The sequence below is a fragment of the Rattus norvegicus genome, chromosome 16, assembly GCF_036323735.1.
Source record: "Rattus norvegicus strain BN/NHsdMcwi chromosome 16, GRCr8, whole genome shotgun sequence".
Taxonomy (NCBI): domain Eukaryota; kingdom Metazoa; phylum Chordata; class Mammalia; order Rodentia; family Muridae; genus Rattus; species Rattus norvegicus.
Window position 1 is genome coordinate 21,387,777 of NC_086034.1, and position 20,547 is coordinate 21,408,323.

A 20,547-nucleotide genomic window follows, 5' to 3' on the forward strand; every position below is an offset into this window, starting at 1 on the left:
TCTCAAATTCCATGTTTTTCATAGCCGAGTATTATTTCATTGTGCAAATATACCACATTTCCTTAATCAGTTTTTCAGTTGTCTCCTGTCCATGGCTATTACAAGGAGAGGTTTTATGAACATAGTTAAGCAAGTGTGCTTGGGTGGTATGGTGGAGCAAGTTTGGGGTATATGCCCATGATTGACATAGTTGTGTCTTAAGGTAAAAACTATTTCAAAATTTTTGGAAAAAAAACCCGCCAAATTGCTTTTCAAAAGGGATTTTAGGGGTTGGAGATTTAGCTCAGCGGTAGAGCACTTGCCTAGCAAGCGCAAGGCCCTGGGTTCGGTCCCCAGCTCTGAAAAAAAGAAAAAGAAAAAAAAAAGAAAACGGATTTTAATGTCTCTCCCACCAACAATGGAGGAATGTTCCCTTTGCTCAATATCCTTGTCAGCATGGCTGTCACTTGAGGTTTTGATTCTGGCTGCTCTGACTGGTGTAGGATGGACTCAGGGTCCTTCTGATCTGCATTCAGTGATGACTGAAGATGAGCATTTGATGTCTCTCGGACTCCTGAGCATCCTCGGCTGGGAATGCTTCGTTTACCACTGTACACCATATTCAGATTGGTTTATTGCTGTCTAACTTTTTGGGCTTTTTATATATTTTAACCATTATTTCTCTGTGAAGTGTAAGACTGATGACGATCTTGTCCCAAAATGTAGGCTTCTCTTTTGTCCTTTTGATGGTGTCCTTTGCTTTACAGAGGTTTTTAAGTTTTGTGAGTCCCCATTTATCAATCATTGATCTCAGAGGCTGGGACAGTGGTGTGCTGTTCAGGAAATTGTCTACTGTACCGATGTCCTCAGTATATTGAAGTTTCTGTTTCAATGTCAAGGTCTTTCATCCACATGAACTTGAGTTTTGTGCAGGTTGAGAAATACAGATCTATTTGCATTCTTCTTCATGCAGACATACAGTTACACCTGCACCATTTGTTGAAGAAACTTTCCTATTTTCCCCATTGTGTGGTTTTGCCTTTGTCAAAATCATGTGTTGGTAGGTATGTGTGTTTTTTCTTTGATTTGATTCCATCGGTCAACTTTTTGTTTCTATACTAATTCTATACAGCTTTTGTTATGATTGCTCTGTGATATGTCTTGATATCAGGGATGATGATACCTCCAAAAATTATTTAATTATTCAAGATATCTATCTATCTATCATCTATCTATCTATCTATCTATGTATCTATCATCTATCTATCTATCATCTATGTATCTATCAGCTATCATGGGTTTTTTGTTTTTTAAAGAATTGCTCTTTCAAGGTCTGTAAATAATGGTCTTGCAATTTTGAAGAGAAATGCATTGACTGTGAAGATGCTTTTTGTAAGATGGCCATTTTCACCTTGTTAATCCTATCCATCTGTAGTATAGGAGACCTTTCCATCTTCAGATGTCCTGTTAATTCCTTTTTCAGAGACATAAAGTTTTTGACAGGCAGGTCTTTAAGTAGCTTGATTAGAGTTGTACTGGGCTATTTAATGTTATCTGTGGTTACTGTAAAGGGTTTTGCTTGACTAAATTTTTCTTATCCCTTTTAACTGTTGCATGAGGAAGGGCTGCTGGTTTTTTGAGTTAATCTTGTATTCAGACACTTTTCTGTAAGGGTTTATCACCTTTGGTGTAGCTGTACTTTGGTAGATTTTGTGAGGTCTCTTTTGTATGTGGGCAGCTTTGCTTACTCTCTGGTTTTAAGTTTCTCTGCATATAAGTTGTTAGTGTTTATTGGCTGGTTCAGGTATGCAAATTTGATCACTGAGGTCTCTAAGACTTTTAACATGAAGGGGTGCTTGATTTTATCAACGGCTTTATCAGCATCTAATGTGATGACCAAGTGAATTTTTTTGACATCTCCACCCCTGCCAGCTGCAGCTATCCATTCATTTTCATGGCTGTCAAGCCATCTCCCCTGTATCTCCCCAGACCCGATCCTGAAACACTCAGTTGTCTCAAAACTACCCACTCCCACCTAGTTCCTTCCTTCCTCTGCCTCCTCTGAGTATTTTCCGGTATGTTCTAAGTTAGATTCAAAATCCTCTCTTGGTCCTTTCTTCTTCATCTTCTTTTGGTCCTGAGTATAGTATTGATATCCTGTACTTTATTGCTAATATCCACTTAGAAGTGGGTATACGCCATCCATGTCTTTTGGGTCTGGGTTATGTCACTCAGGAAGATATTCTCAAGTTCTATTCATTCACCTGCAAAGGTCATTATGTCTTTGTCTTTAGTAGGTGAATAGTATCCCACATTGTCTTTTTTCATTAAAAAAAAAACTTCACCCTTGTCAGTTGCAGATTTCCATTCACTTTCAGGACCATCCATCCATCTCTCCTCTTCCTTACCCACACCTGATTCCGAACCCATCCCATAGCCCTCTGTATCTCTTCTCTATTCAGTTCACTCCCTCCGTCTTCCTCTTAGGACTGCTTTATGCACTCCTTTAAGTGAGATTCAGGCATCCTCACTTGTGCATTCCTTCTTGTGTAGCTTTTCTGAGTCTGTGGATAATAGCATGGTGTCTGTATTTTTGGCCAATAACCATCTATAAGTGAGTACATAACACACATGTCCTGTTTGGACTCTGGAGGATATTCTCAAGTTCCATTGATTTACCTGCAAAATTCATTCTGCCTTTGTTGTAATAGTGGGATAATATGCCATTTTGAAAGTATACATCAGGCCTGATCAGGTGGGCACTCCTGAGGCTGCAGAGCGGAGGAGACCACCAACACTGCCCACCCCTGCCCACATCCCTGGCCCAAGAGGCAACTGTATAAGGCCTCTGGGTTCCCATAGGGGAGGGCCCAGGAGCGGCAGGACCCCTGCGCCTGAGACACCGCCGGAACCTGAAGGAAACAGACCGGATAAACAGTTCTCTGCACCCAAATCCCGTGGGAGGGAGAGCTAAACCTTCAGAGAGGCGTACACGCCTGGGAAACCAGAAGAGACTGCACTCTGTGCACATCCAGATGCCAGAGGAAAACACCAAACGCCATCTGGAACCCTGGTGCACGGAGGCTCCCGGAAAGAGCGGCGCAGATGTTCCCGGTTGCTGCCGCCTCGGAGAGGACTTAGGCAGTACCCCACGAGCAAACTTGAGCCTTGGAACCGCAGGTAGGACCAACTTTTCCCCTGCAAGAAACCTGCCTGGTGAACTCAAGACACAGGCCCACAGGAACAGCTGAATACCTGTAGAGAGGAAAAACTACACGCCCGAAAGCAGAACACTTTGTCCCCATAACTGGCTGAAAGAAAACAGGAAAACAGGTCTACAGCACTCCTGACACACAGGCTTATAGGACAGTCTAGCCACGATCAGAAATAGCAGAACAAAGTAACACTAGAGATAATCTGATAGCGAGAGGCAAGCGCAGGAACCCAAGCAACAGAAACCAAGACTACATGGCATCATCGGAGCCCAATTCTCCCACCAAAGCAAACACGGAATATCCAAACACACCAGAAAAGCAAGATCTAGTTTCAAAATCATATTTGATCATGATGCTGGAGGACTTCAAGAAAGACATAAAGAACTCCCTTAGAGAACAAGTAGAAGCCTACAGAGAGGAATCGCAAAAATCCCTGAAAGCATTCCAGGAAAACAAAATCAAACCGTTGAAGGAATTAAAAATGGAAATAGAAGCAATCAAGAAAGAACACATGGAAACAACCCTGGACATAGAAAATGAAAAGAAAAGACAAGGAGCTGTAGATACAAGCTTCACCAACAGAATACAAGAGATGGAAGAGAGAATCTCGGGAGCAGAAGATTCCATAGAAATCATTGACTCAACTGTCAAAGATAATGTAAAGCGGAAAAAGCTACTGGTCCAAAACATACAGGAAATCCAGGACTCAATGAGAAGATCAAACCTAAGGATAATAGGTATAGAAGAGAGTGAAGACTCCCAGCTCAAAGGACGAGTAAATATCTTCAACAAAATCATAGAAGAAAACTTCCCTAACCTAAAACAAGAGATACCTATAGGCATACAAGAAGCCTACAGAACTCCAAATAGATTGGACCAGAAAAGAAACACCTCCCGTCACATAATTGTCAAAACACCAAACGCACAAAATAAAGAAAGAATATTAAAAGCAGTAAGGGAAAAAGGTCAAGTAACATATAAAGGCAGACCTATCAGAATCACACCAGACTTTTCGCCAGAAACTATGAAGGCCAGAAGATCCTGGACAGATGTCATACAGACCCTAAGAGAACACCAATGCCAGCCCAGGTTACTGTATCCTCCAAAACTCTCAATTAACATAGATGGAGAAACCAAGATATTCCATGACAAAACCAAATTTACACAATATCTTTCTACAAATCCAGCAATACAAAGGATAATAAAGGGTAAAGCCCAACATAAGGAGGCAAGCTATACCCTAGAAGAAGCAAGAAACTAATCGTCTTGGCAACAAAACAAAGAGAATGAAAGCACACAAACATAACCTCACATCCAAATATGAACATAACAGGAAGCAATAATCACTATTCCTGAATATCTCTCAACATCAATGGCCTCAACTCCCCAATAAAAAGACATAGATTAACAAACTGGATACGCAATGAGGACCCTGCATTCTGCTGCCTACAGGAAACACACCTCAGAGACAAAGACAGACACTACCTCAGAGTGAAAGGCTGGAAAAGAACTTTCCAAGCAAATGGTCAGGAGAAGCAAGCTGGAGTAGCCATTCTAATATCAAATAAAATCAATTTTCAATTAAAAGTCATCAAAAAAGATAAGGAAGGACACTTCATATTCATCAAAGGAAAAATCCACCAAGATGAACTCTCAATCCTCATCTTCGATTGGTTTATATACAAGTGTGCAATTTCTAGGCTTGAAAGTAAAATGATGCTATCTGGTGCTGGATAGAGGAGCCTTATTTTTTATTATGGCAGCTTGCTATTTTTGTAACATGGTGATTTGGTTGAACACAATAAATTACAGTAGTAACTGATCTCCCCCTCTTCCTGGATGAGTGAGGAGATGATTAAATGTGGATGTCAGCATCCATGAGCATATTCAGATGAGCTTCTGCTTCTGTTGAAAAGGATGCTGTGATTGATTGTGGTCCAAAGCTTTGAAGCACTACTTGGCATCTCCTTCCTTGGAGGTCTCACTGTTTAAACATAACAGATTTGATAGCTTGTTGGTAAGGTGAGGTCCAGCTTGTCTCCACTAGGTCATCTTCATGTGAATCCGGTGGTTATACGGTTTTGTTCTAGGGATATTTCATTTTTTTAATAACGGTTTTAGCTGACATTCATGGAGAGAATGAATCCTTAGAAGTGTGCCACTAGTGAAAGGAAATCCTGTCTAGAGTATGTTTCTTTACAAAGCTGTGTCACACCATCCTTTGGGCCCTCTGCTGAAAAAGTAGAATCAAGTCTCAAATAATGCCTTTTAAATTGTATCCTCTAGTATTATAGATGTAGGACAGTACTGTATCATACCTCTGTGGATGTAAAATAGCTTGTACCTGCTTTATGATACGTAGTAGTGACCGTGCTTTATCAGAGCTGTTTTTAATGATGTTGCTCAGAATGTTTTCTTTCCAGATGATGATTGAGAAGCTAATTTAAAAAAAATGGTGCCAGGTACCACAAGAGTAACAGAACTGTGCTGTTTTCTCGGGTTTTGTTTTTTTACTTTTTTTTTTAATGGAGTGTGCTGGATGTCTCTACAGTTTTGTTCAGATGACTGCAGAACCTGGAAAAGCTGTTGCTGCTGTTGATGCATAACACACTGCTATTATTGGTCTTTTTATATAAATATAAATATATATATATATACAGATATATAATTTGAATTTTTTGAAATTTTACCTGTGCTGTCAACTTTCGAAAAAAGTATCCCCGTTTACTGTGTTGAGTTGGCACTGTACAGAAATTAACAGCCATATTGGTCTAGAAATGTTGAACTTAAGTTTTTTCCATTTGTACAGGGGTAACACACTGTATTAAATATGTAAGGTCTTATATATGTGGGTTTGATTAAAAAAACTAATAAAGTATTTTCTAAATTAAACAAAAAAAAAGGCATCTGCCACCATGAAAAAAAAAATGACCATCGATGCCATTTTATAACATCACCAGAGGTTAAACTATTAAATTTCCCAAAGAATGATGACTTTTTCTATTTAACCTAGAATATAAGTAGCTTGCAATTCCAAAAAAAAAAAAAAAAAAAAAAACTTTGAAAGTGTTTGTCTGCACTTCCTACTTAATCAGGAAATATTTCTACTTAGTTGTCTTTTGGGGTTGAATACAAGATAATCATAGTCTCAATAAAAGCTTAAGTTGGTATTTTTAAGAAGATTTATTAGACCTAAAAAGATGGTGTTAGGTTGTTAATGCAAGTTAGGATAAAATGTGATTTAGATCCAGAACTCTGAACTCACCAGGATAGGATAGATAATAGGACATTTTTTTAAATTACCACATACTATGGACTTGACATTGTAAATATATATCACACCTTATAACTATTATAATTTTTATAATTTTATTCAATTTATATTTGAAAAAGAGACATTTATTGTACTTCAAAGGGGGATTATTGAGAGATTATCTAATATCGATATGACTATGGCACTTGTTAATAATAAATCTGATGGCTTATTATTTAGGTGGTAAATAAGAAGTGGAAAATCTGGGAGAAATCATAATTCTGAGATAGAATGCGGCAGGAGATTCACCTTGGAAGACGTGAGGAGAGAGACACATAGTACCTGAACATGGTTAAGTGGGCATGTTACAGAATGTAGGTTAAAATAGTCAGTTATTCTAAATTGTGATCTAGTTAGAGAAGAGCCTCACTATATACTCAAGGTATTTGTAAATATATCTTGAGTCTGAGTCTTAGTTCTTGGAGCATGGCGCTGTGTGGAAGAACTGGATCAAACTGCTACATTATATTGTTCATGAGTTTTAAGCCAAGCTAAGTTTACAGGGGATATTGTCTAAGCACATACTCAAATAATAAATTATAGATGCCATAAGTTGTTAAAAGTTATGATTTTTGTAGTAGAATCATCCCTCATATTTGAGTTGAGGTCTTGCAGTTGATTTGGTAAACTAACCTGAAATTGATTAAATGAATGAATTTGAATTTAATTGATAAATTATTGATATTTATGTCCATGGAAATGGTTGAAGGGATAACTTTGTATGGTAAACTGTAGAAAAACACAGAATACATGTCATTACAGTGGATTTAAACTTTTTTTCCCAGATTTCAAGTTTTATTAAAAAGCTTACATTAATAAAAAAAAGCATATTATTGAAATAATGACACATTGGTCAATGTATAGAATTGAAAAAAAAAAGAGAGTATACATCACTTTCTTTTTTTTATTAACTTATGTATTTCTTATTTACATTTCAAGTGTTATTCCATTTCCCAGTTTCCAGGCCAAAATCCCCCTAACCCCTCCCACTCCCCTTCTTTATGGGTGTTCCCCTCCCCATCCTCCCCCATTGCCGCCCTCCCCCCAACAATCACTTTCACTGGGGATTCAGTCTTGGCAGGACCCAGGACTTGCCCTTCCACTGGTGCTCTTACTAGCCTATTCATTGCTACCTATGAGGTCAGAGTCCAGGGTCAGTCCATGTATAGTCTTTAGGTAGTGGCTTAGTCCCTGGAAGCTCTGGTTGCTTGGCATTGTTGTTCATATGGGGTCTCGAGCCCCTTCAAGCTCTTCCAGTCCTTTCTCTGATTCCTTCAATGGGGGTCCTATTCTCAATTCAGTGCTGGCATTCACCTATGCATTTGCTGGATTCTGGCTGTGTCTCTCAGGAGAGATCTACATCCGGCTCCAGTCTGCCTACACTTCTTTGCTCCTCCATCTTGTCTAATTGGGTGGCTGTATATGTATAGGCCACATGTGGGGCAGGCTCTGAATAGGTGTTCCTTCAGTCTCTGTTTTAATCCTTGCCTCTCTATTCCCTGCCAAGGGTATTCTTGTTCCCCTTTTAAAGAAGGAGTGAAATATTCACATTTTGATCATCCATCTTGAGTTTCATGTGTTCTATGCATCTAGGGTAATTCAAGCATTTGGGCTAATATCCACTTATCAATGAGTGCATACCATATGTGTTTTTCTGTGATTGGGCTAGCTCACTCAAGATGATATTTTCCAGTTCCAACCATTGCCTATGAATTTCACAAAGGTATTGTTTTTGATAGCTGAGTAATATTCCATTGTGTAGATGTACCACATTTTCTGTATCCATTCCTCTGTTGAAGGGCATCTGGGTTCTTTCCAGCTTCTGGCTATTATAAATAAGGCTGCTATGAACATAGTGGAGCACATGTCTTTTTTATATGTTGGGGCATCGTTTGGGTATATGCGCAAGAGAGGTATAGCTGGATCCTCAGGCAGGTCAATGTCCAATTTTCTGAGGAACCTCCAGACTGATTTCCAGAATGGTTGTACCAGTCTGCTTTCCCACCAACAATGGAGGAGTGTTCCTCTCTCTCCACATCCTCGCCAGCATTTGCTGTCACCTGAGTTTTTGATCTTAGCCGCTCTTACTTGTATGAGGTGAAATCTGAGGGTTGTTTTGATTTGCATTTCCCTTATGATTAAAGATGTTGAACATTTCTTTAGGTGTTTCTCAGCCGTTCGACATTCCTCAGCTGTGAATTCTTTGTTTAGCTCTGAACCCCATTTTTTAATAGGGTTATTGGTCTCCCTGCAGTCTAACTTCTTGCGTTCTTTGTATATTTTGAATATAAGACCTCTATCTGTTGTAGGATTGGTAAAGATCTTTTCCCACTCTGTTGGTTGCCGTTTTGCCCTAACCACAGTGTCCTTTGCCTTACAGAAGGTTTGCAGTTTTATGAGATCCCATTTGTCGATTCTTGATCTTAGAGAATAAGCCATTGGTGTTTTGTTCAGGAAATTTTTTCCAGTGCCCACGTGTTCCAGATGCTGCCCTAGTTTTTCTTCTATTAGTTTGAGTGTATCTGGTTTGATGTGTAGGTCCTTGATCCACTTGGACTTAAGCTTTGTACAGGGTGATAAGCATGGATTGATCTGCATTCCTCTACATGTTGACCTCCAGTTGAACCAGCACCATTTGCTGAAAATGCTATCTTTTTTACATTGGATGGTTTTGGCTCCTTTGTCAAAAATCAAGTGCCCTTAGGTGTGTGGGTTCATTTCTGGGTCTTCAGTTCTGTTCCATTGGTCTATCTGTCTGTCTCTGTACCAATACCATGCAGTTTTTATCACTATTGCTCTGTAATACTGCTTGAGTTCAGGGATAGTGATTCCCCCTGAAGTCCTTTTATTGTTGAGGATAGTTTTAGCTATCCTGGGTTTTTGGTTATTCCAGATGAATTTTCAAATTGTTCTGTCTAACTCTTTGAAGAATTGGATTGGTATTTTGATGGGGATTGCATTGAATCTGTAGATCGCTTTTGGTAAGATGACCATTTTTACTATATTAATCCTGCCAATCCATGAGCATGGGAGATCTTTCCATCTTCTGAGGTCTTCTTCAATTTCTTTCTTCAGAGTCTTGAAGTTCTTCTTGTACAGATCTTTTACTTGCTTGGTTAAAGTCACGCCGAGGTACTTTATATTATTTGGGTCTATTATGAAGGGTGTCGTTTCCCTAATTTCTTTCTCGGCTTGTTTCTCTTTTGTGTAGAGGAAGGCTGCTGATTTATTTGAGTTAATTTTATACCCAGGCACTTTACTGAAGTTGTTTATCAGCTTTAGTAGTTCTCTGGTGGAACTTTTGGGATCACTTAAACGTACTATCATATCATCTGCAAATAGTGATATTTTGACTTCTTCTATTCCAATCTGTATCCCCTTGACCTCCTTTTGTTGTCTGATTGCTCTGGCTAGAACTTCAAGAACTGTATTGAATAAGTAGGGAGAGAGTGGGCAGCCTTGTCTAGTCCCTGATTTTAGTGGGATTGCTTCAAGTTTCTCTCCACTTAGTTTAATGTTAGCAATTGGTTTGCTGTATATGGCTTTTACTATGTTTAGGTATATGGGCCTTGAATTCCTATTCTTTCCCGGACTTTTATCATGAAGGGGTGTTGAATTTTGTCAAATGCTTTCTCAGCGTCTAATGAAATGATCTTGTGGTTTTGTTCTTTCAGTTTGTTTATATAATGGATCACATTGATGGTTTTCCGTATATTAAACCATCCCTGCATGCCTGGGATGAAGCCTACTTGATCATAGTGGATGATTGTTTTGATGTGCTCTTGGATTCGGTTTGCCAGAATTTTATTGAGTATTTTTGCGTGTATATTCATAAGGGAAATTGGTCTAAGTTCTCTTTCTGTGTTGGGTCTGTGTGTGGTTTGAGTAATTGTGGCTTCATAGAAGGAATTTGGTAGTGATCCATCTGTTTTAATTTTGTGGAATAGTTTGGATAGTATTGGTATGAGGTCTTCTATGAAGGTCTGATAGAATTCTGCACTGAACCCGTCTGGACCTGGGCTCTTTTTGGTTGGGAGACCTTTAATGACTGCTACTATTTCCTTAGGAGTTATGGGGTTGTTTAACTGGTTTATCTGTTCCTGATTTAACTTCGGTACCTGGTATCTGTCTATGAAATTGTCCATTTCCTGCAGATTTTCAAGTTTTGTTGAACATAGGCTTTTATAGTAAGATCTGATGATTTTTTTAATTTTGTCCGAATCTGTAGTTATATCTCCCTTTTCATTTCCGATTTTGGAATTTGGAAACACTCTCTGTGTCCTCTAGTTAGTCTGGCTAAGGGTTTATCTATCTTATTGATTGTCTCAAAGAACCATCTTTTGGTTCTGTTGATTCTTTCTAGTGTCCATTTGTTTCTACTTGGCTGATTTCAGCTCTGAGTTTGATTATTTCCTGCCGTCTACTCCTCCTGGGTGTATTTACTTCTTTTTGTTCTAGAGCTTTTAGGTGTGCTGTCAAGCTGGTGACATATGCTGTTTCCTGTTTCTTTCTGCAGGCACTCAGAGCTATGGGTTTTCTTCTTAGCACAGCTTTCATTGTGTCCCATAAGTTTGGGTATGTTGTACCTTCGATTTCATTAAATCTAAGAAGTCTTTAATTTCTTTCTTTATTTCTTCCTTGACCAGGTTATCATTGAGTAGAGCATTGTTCAACTTCCACGTATAAGTAGGCATTCTTCCATTATTGTTATTGAAGACCAGATTTAGGCCGTGGTGGTCTGATAGCACCCATGGGATTATTTCTATCTTTCTGTACCTATTGAGGCCTGTTTTTTGACCAATTATATGGTCAATTTTGGAGAAAGTACCATGAGGACTTGAGAAGAAGGTATATCCTTTTGCTTTAGGATAGAATGTTCTATAAATAACTGTTAAGTCTATTTGGTTCATGATTTCTCTTAGTCTGTCTACGTCTCTGTTTAATTAGTGTTTCCATGATCTGTCCATTGATGAGAGTGGGGTGTTGAAATCTCCTACTATTATTGTGTGAGGTGCAATGTGTGTTTTGAGCTTTAGTAAGGTTTCTTTTATGTATGTAGATGCCCTTGTATTTGGGGCATAGATATTTAGGATTGAGAGTTCATCTTGGTGGATTTTTCCTTTGATGAATATGAAGTGTCCTTCCTTATCTTTTTTGATGACGTTTAGTTGGAAATTGATTTTATTTGATATTAGAATGGCTACTCCAGCTTGCTTCTTCAGACCATTTGCTTGGAAAGTTGATTTCCAGCCTTTTACTCTGAGGTAGAGTCTGTCTTTGTCTCTGAGGTGTGTTTCCTGTAGGGAATGCAGGGTCCTCATTGCATATCCAGTGTGTTAATCTATGTCTTTTTATTGGGGAGTTGAGGCCATTGATGTTGAGAGATATTCAGGAATAGTGATTATTGCTTCCTGTTATGTTCATATTTGGATGTGAGGTTATGTTTGTGTGCTTTTCTTCTCTTTGTTTTGTTGCCAAGACGATTTGTTTCTTGCTTTTTCTAGGGTGTAGCTTGCCTCCTTATGTTGGGCTTTACCATTTATTATCCTTTGTATTGCTGGATTTGTAGAAAGATATTGTGTAAATTTGGTTTTGTCATGGAATATCTTGGTTTCTCCATCTATGTTAATTGAGAGTTTTGCAGGATAAAGTAACCTGGGCTGGCATTTGTGTTCTCTTAGGGTCTGTATGACATCTGTCCAGGATCTTTTGGCTTTCACAGTTTCTGGTGTGATTCTGATAGGTCTGCCTTTATGTTACTTGATCTTTTTCCCTTACTGCTTTTAATATTCTTTATTTTGTGCGTTTGGTGTTTTGACTATTATGTGACGGGAGCTGTTTCTTTTCTGGTCCAATCTATTTGGAGTTCTGTAGGCTTCGTGTATGCTTATGGGTATCTCTTCCTTTAGGTTAGGGACGTTTTCTTCTATGATTTTGTTGAAAATATTTACTGGTCCTTTGATCTAGGAGTCTTCACTCTCTTCTATAGCTATATCCTTAGGTTTGATCTTCTCATTGAGTCCTCGATTTCCTGTATGTTTTGGACCAGTAGCTTTTTCTGCTTTACATTATCTTTCACAGTTGAGTCGATAGTTTTCTATAGAATCTTCTGCTCCTGAGATTCTCTCTTCTATCTCTTGTATTCTGTTGGTGAAGCTCGTATCTACAGCTCCTTGTCTCTTCTTTTGGTTTTCTATATTCAGGGTTGTTTCCATGTGTTCTTTCTTGATTGCTTCTATTTCCATTTTTAATTCCTTCAAGTGTTTGTGTTTTCCTGGAATCCTTTCAGGGATTTTTGTGATTCCTCTCTGTAGGCTTCTACTTGTTTATTTATGTTTTCCTGCATTTCTCTAAGGGAGTTCTTCATGTCTTTCTTGAAGTCCTCCAGTATCGATCAAATATGATTTTGAAAATAGATCTTGCTTTTCTGGTATGTTTGGATATTCCGTGTTTGCTTTGGTTGGAGAATTGGGATCCGATGATGTCATGTAGTCTTGGTTTCTGTTGCTAGGGTTACTGTGCTTGCCTCTTGCCATCAGATTATCTCTAGTGTTTCTTTCTTCTGCTATTTCTGACAGTGGCTAGACTGTCCTATAAGCCTGTGTGTCAGGAGTGCTGTAGACCTGTTTTCCTGTTTTCTTTCAGCCAGTTATGGGAACAGAGTGTTCTGCTTTGGGGCGTGTAGTTTTTCCTCTCTACAGGTCTTCAGCTGTTCCTGTGGGCCTGTGCCCTGAATTCACCAGGCAGGTCACTTGGAGCAGAAAAGTTGGTCTTATCTGTGGTCCCGAGGCTCAAGATTGCTCGTGGGGTGTTGCTCATGATCTCTCCTCAGGGGCAGCAACCAGGAGGACCTGCGCCGCCCTTTCTGGGAGCCCCCCGTGCACCAGAGTCCCAGATGGCATTTGGTGTTTTCCTCTGGAGTCAGAGATGTGGGCAGAGTGTAGTCTTTTCTGGTCTTCCAGGCATGTCTGCCTCTCTGACGGTTTAGCTCTCCCTCTCCCAGGATTTGGGTGCAGAGAACCGTTTATCTGGCTGGTCTCTTCAGGTTCCTGCGGTGTCTCATTTGCAGCGGACCTGCTGCTCCTGTGCCCTTATCTACGGGAACCCAGAGACCGTTCCTCTTGGGCCAGGTATATGGGCAGGGGTGGACAGTGTTGGTGGTCTCTTCTGCTCTGCAGTCTCAGGAGTGCCCACCAGTCCGGGCGGTGAGCTCTCTCTCCCACGGGGTTTGGGAGCAGTGAGCTGGAGGCAGGGAGCACGAGATTCGGACTCCCGCTAAAAACCGGAAGTGTCCGGTTCTTCCACGGGGTTTGGGAGCCATACATCACTTTCTTTATTCATTGTTCAGTAGAGGGACATCCAGGTTGTTTCCAGATTCTGGTTAGTATGAACAAAGCTACTATGAACATAGTTTGACAAGTGTTTCTTTGGTACAGTGTGACATCTTTATGACTACACACCCAGGAGCGTTATAGCTGGCCCTTGAGGTAGAACAGTTTTTTTCTCTCAGTTTTGTGAGAAACCACCCAATTGATTTCCAAAGTTGTTGTTCAAAGTTTCACGTCCATCAGTGATGGATTAGTGTTCCCTTTGCTCCACAACCTGCCAGCATTCACTCTCACTTGAGTTTTTCATCTTTGCTTTTGTGATGGGTGTCAAATGACATGTCAGAGTGGTTTTGAGTAAGCAGCTCTTGGTTTTGTTCATTCTTTGTATTGTTTCCCATGTTTCTATGTTTAATTTTCATACCATCTTCTCTTGAGCGTGTAAGCTTCTGTTTTTATTTTTAATATTGCATATGTGCTGATTAGCTGCTATTATGAAATCTCTCCATTTCTTTTGAAGGGACATAGTGTTATGAACTTTCCTTTTGCACTGCTTTTATTGTGTTCCCTAAGTTTGTATGATTTGTGCCTTCACTTTCATTGAATTCTAGAAAGACTTTGATTTCTTCTTTCAACAGTGGTCACTTAGCATAGAGTTGTTCAGTTTCCATGAGATTGTAGGCTTTCCATTGTTTTTGTTGTTGACATAGTCCAACTTTAGTCCATGGTGACCTTATCAGACACAAAAGCATTTTGGTGTTCTTTTGTTGTTGTTGTTGTTTTTGTATTTTCTTGTATCTGTTGTAGATCTGTATCTGTACATGTTCAATTTTGGAGAAGGTTCCATGAGGTGCTGAGAAGATACATATTTTTTTATTTGAGTGACAGCTTCTATAGATATCTGTTGTTGTAAAAATATTAAAATAAAAAAGTAAAAGTTGTCTTTTACCCCGCTAGGTCCGCACCTCGGTGCCCCAAGATATCTGCTAGATATCTTGGCGGAAACACAGCCCAGCCGCACATTTTCCTACACTCAAACCCTCACATAAAAGAACACACAACACAATAATCTTTGATCCAATTGGTAAGGTATAGTTGCCACTTAAACATACAAGGCCTGGTACCATCCATCCCTTAGGAAGATTGATAACAACCTGTAAATACACAGAGCAGAATCTTAACATCACCTGCCATGGCTCCTCCCCCCTCTCTCTCCTCTTCTCTGTGTTAATCCCCTTCTCTTCCTTCAAGCTTCTCTCCTGCCCATCCTTGCTTCTCCTCCAATGTCAGGTCTCCTACTATCCTGTACCTGCCCCTCACCTGTATTTTACAAATTCAATGGGGAGGTGGTTCTGGTGAAGTCATCTGAGTTCTGAGTCTGAGACTAGGCAGCTGTCCTTGGGGCAGTGGAATTAGCATCAAAATACAGAAACTTCAGGGCAAACCACCACAGATATCTGTTAGGTCCATTTGATTCATGCCATCTACTAGTTGCATTACATTTCAGTTTAGTTTCTCTTTTGGTGACATGCCTGTTGGTCATTAACGTGATAATATGTAGGTGATGTCCCCTACTATTAATGTGTGGAATTGGAGGTGTGGTTTAAGCTTTAACAAAATTAGTAAATGTTTCTTTTGTAAAGGAGGATGCACTTGTATCGCAAGCATTGATGTTTAGAATTGAAGCATCATCTTGTTGGATTTTCCATTGATTTATATGCAGTGTCCTTTCCCATCTCTTTTAATTATTTCTCATTGAAAGTCTATTTTACCAGATATTAGATTGGCTGCTGCAGCTTGACTCTTGGGTCCATTTGCTTTACAGACCTTTTGTCCAGTCCTTTATTCTGTGGCAGTGTTTATCTTTGTGGCTGAGTTGCATTTCTATATGCAACAGAAGTATAGATTCTGTTTATGCATCTACTCTCTTAGACTATGTCTTTTTATTTGGTAAGTGAATCTGTTCCTGTTCAGAGATATTAATAATTAATGATTGCTTTTACTTGGTATTTTGATTTTGGTTTGCATGTGTTTCTCTTGGTTGGTTTTACTATGCGATTATTAGTTTCTCGTGTTTCATTGAGTTCAGTTACTCTCCTTGTCTTGGAGTTTTGCTTGTAGCATCCTGATTAGTGATGGGTTAGTAGAAAGATATAGTTTGCGTTTGGTTTTGTCACAGAATAGCTTTTTACTCCATCTTGAGTAAAATTGATTGAAAATTTTGCTAAGTATTGTAGTCTGGGCTGACAGCTATAGTCTCTTAGGGTCTGTAAGACATCTCTCTGGCTCTTCTGGCTTTTAATTCTCTGTTGAGAAGTTTGGTATAATTCTGATTGTTCTGTCTTTATATGTAATATGTTACTTGCCTCTTTCTCCTTGTGGCTTTTTAATTTTCTCTCTTTGCTTTGGGGATTTAATGTTTTGGTTATTATGTTGCTGGAGGATTTATTTTCTGACACAGTAAACTCTTATTTGTAGTGTAAGCTTCTTGTGTGTATGTAGGCATCTTTTTCTTGAGGTTTGGGATGTTTTCTTCTATGATGTTGTTGAAGATATTTTCTGGGCCTTTAATCTGGGAATCTTCTTCTCCTGTTCCTATTTTTCTTAAGTTTGGCCCTGATTCCACATCCAGCCTATCAGGCTGTGCCTTTTTAATGGGGAAGATGAGTTCACTGATATTGAGAGATATTAACAACAAATGAGTGTTAATTCCTGCCATTCTCATTTTGTGAATGAGTGATTATTATTTATTTTTGTTAACACCAATCAATTTGGCGTTCTGTAAGGTTCCTCTAAGTTTATAGGCATTCTTCCTTTATGTTGTATAAATTTCCTTCTATGATTTTGTTGAACATATGTTCTCATCTTTGGAGCTGGTACTCTCTTCACTTTTGAACAATTCCTATTATCCTTAGTACAAAATTTCACAGTGTCTCAGACTACCTGAATATTTTGAGTCAGTAACTTTTTAGGTGATATTTTCTTTGGTTGATGTATTAATTTATTTGAGTATATCATGTATGCCTGAGATCATCTCTTCCAATTCTTTTATTGTGTTGGCTGTGCTTCTGTTCTTGTTCTCTTTTGGAGTATTTCTGTCTCCAAGGTTCCATCATTTTGGGTTTCCTTTATTGCTTCTTTAATCATTTGCAGGTGTTGACATATTTTATTCATTTTGCTCACCTGTTTGATTGTATTTTCCTGTATATTTTAAGGGATTTGATAATTTCTCCTTTAAATTCCTCTATCATATTCATAAGATTGGATTCAATGTCATTTTATTGTGTTTTGATTTTGTTAGCATATCCAGGTCTTGATGTAGTAGGATAGCTGGGCTCTAGGTGTGTTATATTGTTTTGTTCTTGTTGAGTGTATTCTCATGCTGGCCTTTAGCCAACTCTTTATCCATGGGTGTTTACTGGTGCAAGAGTCATGAAGTGGGCTCTGGGTTTTTCTCTTTATAGGGGTTAGGTTAAGATATGGTCTCACTAAATTGTAGCTCTCTTTGTCTAAGGAATCACAGTGATCCATATGCTTTTGCTTCCTCAGTGTTGGGATTCATGTTGTGCGCCACCAGACCCAATCTGTTATTCTTTCAAGAATCATTAGCCCAGAGTAAAAAGAATCACAGTTGATTGTTTTTATACTGGTAGGGATGGGGTTTTCTGTCATTCTGAGAGAGTTCAGTTAGGATCATCACAATTGTTCACGGGTATTTATTTCTAGACATTGATGTTTGATAAATTACTGCCATCTTTGATTTGCAATATACAGGGAATGGATTGGTTCTAAGTGACGTAATTGGCTACAAATGAATATTTACTCTAGAGTACTCAATAGATTGTTCTCATAGACATTGATACTAAAAATGAGTTTCATAATTTTATTTGTAATATTCTTCTATACTTGTAATAATACACATTTTGTTTTTATTTTCAGAAGTCTTGTTTTTTAAAGATGAAAGGCCTTTGTCCTGGTAAGGCTTAACAGTACATTAGTACTAGAGGAGTGCAAAGATAAAAAGCAAATTCTTTTTGGGTATACTTTGAGACTTGTGTCTTACAGGTCCCACAGTATTCTGAATATAATTTTAGCCTAAAATTTGTTCAGTGTACTTTATATGAATGTGAAAAGTATGCTCACACGCCATTTCCAAGAAAAAACTATGCAGTTTTTAAAAAGAGCCTGCTAGGATTAACTCTGCAAGTTAATGTCCACTTAAGATTCTTCAGCTTTTCAAAGCCTTACTAAATTGTATTTGTGGACTAAGACCCACACTCATAGTTATCATTTCAGGCATTCATCTCTCTGACACGGTACATAATGTGGGATGATTCTCAGTTGTCAGTCATTACTACAAGATGGCAACCATTTCTTTCCTCCTTTGACACCAGCTATGAAGGCAAAGGAACTTTTTGTCAGGTGTAGCATATATCATATATCTTAGAAGAAACCCATGAGTTGCAGTCCATCCAATGAAAGGCTGAGATTCCATGAAGGTGGATATTAACATTTCTCACTTTACATTTATAGGTTGTTATGGCTATTCTTAAGGGATGGATATATACTGGTTTGTGTGTGTCTAGATGAACTAACTATATCTTACCTAAGTGGGTGGTTTATGTCCTTATCAATTGGTTGTAAGTTGATTGTGCAAATGTATTGTTCATTAAGTAATTAACATATGACTCTGGGTTACAGTTGCTGGGTTACAGTTGCTGGGTTACAGTTTGTTGAGTCATGACTTCACTGGATTGTTGGGAGTGTGAGAAGAGTCTGTGACAGGAAGCGGTGCTAGGCTATGGAATGCTTGGGGCTAGCTTGGCATGTGGCCACACTAGCATGGCCCACAGAACAACCCGCTATGGAGACAGTGTGTGAAAATGGATGACAGAGAAACATCTAGAGCATGTGATTGCACCTGGCATGGGAACTCATGGGAACCAGTCATTCACCTTTTAATTATTCCACAAGACCCATGTCTTCCTGAAAGTTCCACCCATCAAATATCCATTCATATGATCAGTTTTCCACAGTAATGGATCCTTTGAATCTCAATAGATTAGCTGAATGTATAGAACTAAGTGACCATGTGACTATTATTTATCTCTCTATAAAGGAGGTTTTTGCCTTCCATATCAGTTGGACATGAACATACAGGTGAAGGCCCATCCATTCCTGTCCAGGATGCTAGGTTAGACACTGGTTTGGTAGAAAATTAAAAGGTGTATTTCAAGCTCATTCTGTGCTCATTAGGATTAATTACCTCCACAAGAGAGGACAATTATGTTGTTCTCTTTATTTGGGCTCTGCATCAGGAAATCATTTTATAAATACTATCACATGACTTATTCCCTCCATGTTTAAGATTCCCTAAATCATACAAGCTAATGTCAAAATCAAGATTCAAACTTTTCCATACTAAAACTGTTCAAAGACTCCTTGCAAAATACGCATGTTAACTTATACTTGGAAGTGCAAACAGTTTCACAGTCTCAATGCAATTAGTCTTATTGTTCTTTGTTTCTGTTATTACCTTATTATGTTCATAAAAATGGATAAATGGCACAGAAACAGGCAGATTGTGACTTCGGGATTCATTCATGCGTGTGTTAAGAAGGAGCAGCTTGAACATTACAAATGCAGTGGTGGGTTTTGAAGAGCTCTAGCAGCAACAGAAATCTATCTGATGTTCGACAAGCAAACCACTTGGGTGGTACCATCATAGATAGTGAAATATTCACAAAGTATCATGGGAATAGGTGCCTTACTGCATCAGGGGCAAAGACTGTTATGATTAATGTAGTCAGGGGATTAATTCCATTGCATCTATAGATTAAAAATATCACTCGGTATAGCTATGAGAGCAAAAGCTAGAGAGGTGGTTGTGTGTATATATGTATCTGTATAATGGTTTCATTGGGCTGATTTTTGGGCCTAATTTCCTTCCCTTTCTTCTACATGGGGAAAAGTTGGAAGTAAAGTATTCCCAGACATATTCAACTGGTTAAAGAACAAATGAATAGCTTTTTAAAACAATTTATAATGTAATATAAGTTAGAAAATCAAGCAAGAAGTAATCCAATGCATTGGATTAATGTTTAGTATGAATATTAACATAACATTCTTAAAATACACCACAGTGGAGTAAGACCACCAGGACAGCTAAAATCCATTTTGAAAAACTCTAACCGGCATAATTCAGGTAAGATTAAGTGTAAGTCCTCTACTGATTCTACCCTAACTATAGAAAGAACTTTGTTTGTGCTAGGAAAGTAAGGAAATCAAATATGAATATATTTATATCCATTCTTCACTTCCTGGCAACCATTTTTAGAATTCAGATTTACTTAAGATATTGTTTCTAAGAAATTTCTTTTTTTCTTTTAAAGTTGTTTTATGTATTTGCATTCTTTTTATTGAATTACAGTTTATTTCTTTACACAACTTTTCCATAGGCATTCTAGACATCAATCCAGTGGTTGGCTGTCTCTGCGTCTGTCTTAGTCAGCTTCTGGTAGAGCCTCTTAGCGGACAGCCATGCTAGGCTCCTGTTTGCCAGCACAACATGGCATCAGTAATAGTGTCAGGGTTTGGTGCCTATGCATGGGATAGATCCCAAGTTGGGCCGGTCACTGGACAGCCTTTCCTTTCCTCTCTGCTCCATTTTTTACCCTGTATTTCTTTTTTTTCTTTTTTTCCTTTTTTCTTTTAT

The 20,547-nt window shown here is 38.6% G+C and overlaps 1 protein-coding gene across 2 annotated transcripts in view; it reads left to right on the top strand.

The window, feature by feature from the left end:
• LOC134482475 (mucin-16-like) overlaps window positions 1-20,547 on the top strand; it is a 236,869-nt gene that overhangs the window by 193,615 nt on the left and 22,707 nt on the right. Inside the window, exon 2 of one of the 2 annotated variants that reach the window (XM_063275942.1) lies at window positions 6,688-20,037. The gene's annotated coding sequence lies outside the window, so the exon portion shown is untranslated. Of the gene's footprint in view, window positions 1-6,687; window positions 20,038-20,547 lie in introns of those variants that run through there. The other variant, XM_063275943.1, reaches the window with a different exon arrangement.